Here is a 4,151-nt window from a genome sequence, read left to right as displayed (position 1 = left end):
AGTAGTAGAGTATTTTTTTATTGGTTAAAAAGAGTCTTGGTTGCAATTTTATTTTTTTTTTATTTTTCAACGACGCGTTTCGCCTTATTTAGGCATCTTCAGCTTATCTTTACTAGATGAACGCCAGAGGCACCAAGATCTGCATAACGCGTTCCCGTTCACAGTTTGTGGTATTTTGTGCATTAATTAAAGAAATGAACTGATCAGTCGCAGGTATTTACTCTCCCAAGATACTGTATAAATAATGTAAATGATCAGTGGGTGGTTGGTTCGGGTGACGGGACCAAGCAGTGAGGTCATCGGCCCCATTGGGTTAGGGAAGGATAGGGAAGGAAGTCGGCCGCGCTATTTCAAAGGAACCATCCAGACATTTGAATGTAGTGATTTAGGGAAATCAAGGAAAATCTAAATCAGGGCGGCCGGACGAGGGGATTGAACCGTCGTCCTCCCGAATCGGAGTGCAGTGTGCTAATCGCTGCACCACCTCACTCAATAAGGTTCAATGATTGTATAATTTCATAGGGCAGTGTAACTGCCTTAAACATTTCATTGCTATTTCAGTTACACGTAGAATGGTTAATGGTCCCGACTGGTGACAAAAGAGCTCATAGAAGTACAGATAATACACACTATTCCATAATGAATTAAATTATTACTGTTGTTGCCTTTCTTGGTTTGATCGACTGAAAAAGATTGTAAATGGTAAGTGTGTTTGGGTATTTTGTACGTTTTATTCCTGTGGTAGAGTCAGTACATCATGAGTAACTGGACAGAAGAATGACAATTTGTTGTAGTTTAAGTGTTTAGTTTGCGAAACAAAATTGTATGAAAGATAATTAATAACCAAAGTCACACATGCGTTAGTATTGGGAAAATCAAATTTTAACGATCTGAAAACGAAAGAAATTCCGCTGTTGTAGCTTTCCACAGAAAGAGGGGTGATCAAACATTGCTCCTACAACTATAAAACAACTTTTAGTAAGAATTACAATGGGTTCCCGGACACGTCAGAAGGGAGTTCTACTTCATGCCTTAAAGTAAAATTAATTATTTTATTTTTACAGATGGAATCATGCAACGTTTATAGTTAATTTAAGATATGCTTTATAACTTTTCACGTCCAGTAAACCAAAGAAACATGTTTCTGCTGTTATTAAGCTGGTATTTTCACTGTTTTCAGAGAAAAATCTAGAGATAGTGGCAACGTCCTTTTGTTACCCAAAAATCTACATTAGACAGAAGGCTCTGTGCTGAATAAGTTACTAACACTGTTAATATTAATTTCCTCTTTGCCTCAAAGTACCCTACTGGCCATTAAAATTGCTACACGAAAAAGAAATGCAGATGATAAACGCGTATTCATTGGACAAATATACGATACTAGGTCTGTCATGAGATTACATTTTCACGCAATTTGGGTGCATAGATCCTGAGAAATCAGTACCCAGAACAACCACCTCCGGCCGAAATAACGGCCTTGAAACGCCTGGGCATTGAGTCAAACAGAGCTTGGATGGTGTGTACAGGTACAGCTGCCCATGCAGCTTCAACACAGTTGATCAAGAGTAGTGACTGGCGTATTGTGACGAGCCCGTTCCTCGGCCACCATTGACTAGACGTTTTCATTTGGTGAGAGATCTGGAGACTGTGCTGGCCAGGGTAACAGTCGAACATTTTCTGTATCCAGAAAGGCCTGCAACATGCGGTCGTACATTATCCTGCTGAAATGTAGGGTTTCGCAGGGAACGAATGAAGGGTAGAGCCACAGGTCGTAACACATCTGAAATGTAACGTCCACTGTTCAAAGTGCCGCCAATGCGAACAAGAGGTGACCGAGACCCGTAGCCCCATACCATCACGCCGGGTGATACGCCAGTATGGCGATGCGAATACGCGCTTCCAATGTGTGTTCACCCCGATGTCGCCTAACACGGATGCGACCATCATGAAGCTGTAAACAGAACTTGGATTCATCCGAAAAAATGACATTTTGCCATTCGTGCAACCAGGTTCGTCGTTGAGTACACCATCGCAGGCCCTCCTGTCTGTGATGCAGCGTCAAGGGTAACGGCAGCCATGGTCCCCTGGCTAATAGTCCATGCTGCTGGAAACGTCGTCCAACTGATCGTGCAGATGATTGTTGTCTTGCAAACGTCCCCATCTGTTGACTGAGGGATCAAGACGTGGCTGCACGATCCGTTACATCCATGCGGGTAAGATGCCTGTCATCTCGACTGCTAGTGATACGAGGCCGTTAGGATCCAGAACGGCGTTCCGTATTACCCTCCTGAACCCACCGATTCCATATTCTGCTAACAGTCATTGGATTTCGACCAACGCGAGCAGCAATGTCGCGATATGATAAACCGCAATCGCGATAGGCTACAATCCGACCTTTCGGAAACGTGATGGTACGCACTCCTCCTCCTTGCACGAGGCATCACAACAACGTTTCACCAGGCAATGCCGGTCAACTGCTGTTTGTGTATGAGTAATCGGTTGGAAGCTTTCCTCATGTTAGCACGTTGTAGGTGTCGCCAACGGCGCCAACTTTGTGTGAATGCTCTGAAAAGCTAATCATTTGCATATCACAGCGTCTTCTTCCTGTCGGTTAAATTTCGCGTCTGTGCCACGTCACCTTCGTGGTGTAGCAATTTCAATGGCCAGTACTGTATTAATTATTGAAGGTTACACATTGCTTCTTATTTAAAGAAACACTGGAAGTTTGTAAGAAAGAGAAGGGTCACAGAAAAAACTTAAGTCTCACCCTGCTGGAGACAGTGACTGGACTAGACGAAGGATGAGTGGAACGCTTCCTACAAATCAGGGGACACGCAAAATCCGCTTTCACCAACCGTCCTCTCCAAACTGCATAGCACAGCTGTTGTAAATAAGATGCAGATGAAGGATTAATATGAATAAGTAAAGTAGTACCGGTGGATGGGAGTCAAACATCATGTGAATGCACGATAGGAACTTCAACATTAACCATATGGCGTTGCTTGACGCAGCATTAAATAGCACAAGGCGAAACAGTGAATGAGTTTACAACATGTAGCATTAACCAAGAGTTGAAATAATGCAAATTCAGCTATAAATTCAGCTTAATGGAACGTGATTTTTGAGAAAGGAGGGCTACATTTAATTGGAGCGATTACACTAAACTAACTGTGACTCTGCACCCACGACGACCAAGTAGACTGCACAGCATCCCACGAATGACTGCCACCAAGCGAATCAACTACCGCCAATACCTTCCTAAAGTGTTTGCGCGGACTTCACATAACATTTGTGTGTACAGCATGTCACTCTGTTTCGTCGGTTTCTACCACCTGACATTTTGTCAGCCACGGCTGTACATCTTTAACGGATGTCCGAATACAGATGAGGAGGTTCAAATGGCTCTGAACACTATGGGACTTAACTTCTGAGGTCATCAGTCCCCTAGAACTTAGAACTACTTAAACCTAACTAACCTAAGGACATCACACACACATCCATGCCTGAGGCAGGATTCGAACCTGCGACGTAGCGGTTGCGCGGTTCTTGACTATTGCGCCTAGAACCGCTCGGCCACTTCGGCCGGTACAGATGAGGAGGTCCCGCACGTGAGTGATCAGATGGTTTTCATTAACACAGTCAAGCCTTGGTATGTCTTTTTTGATGTATGAAAAAGAAAAAAGGGTTCGAGTAGGAAATGGTTCAAAGTTCGCACGACTTAGTTTCGAATACAGTCTCTTCCTTTACCTTACACTACACATTACAATTTGGTGTACACTAGTGCTAGTTAACGGTACTGTTCTACATGTCGTCATCACATTTGGGTGCGACACTGCAATTTTCTTTGAATTCGCTGCTCCACATCATCAACCTCCTCAAAAGGTGTGCTGTAAATTTTACTTTCCTTAGAATGCCCAGACGGCAAAATCAGAGCATTAAGGTCAAGTAATCATCTCCAGTCATAATGGCTCTTCCAGTGTCACCTTTCATCAGTATTAAAATGTGCAGGCGACTCAACATGATTGACCCACACATCAACTGTATTTAGAGTGTCCCAGAAGTGTTGCGACAAACTTAGAGAGATTCCGAAAGTGTCTTGAGAAGTAAATCGATGACAGGAACCCGTGTCCCGAAAAGTCATCAAGTGTCGC

Source organism: Schistocerca serialis, chromosome 7, assembly GCF_023864345.2.
Source record: "Schistocerca serialis cubense isolate TAMUIC-IGC-003099 chromosome 7, iqSchSeri2.2, whole genome shotgun sequence".
Lineage (NCBI taxonomy): Eukaryota > Metazoa > Arthropoda > Insecta > Orthoptera > Acrididae > Schistocerca > Schistocerca serialis.
Note: the sequence above shows the minus strand (reverse complement) of the source record.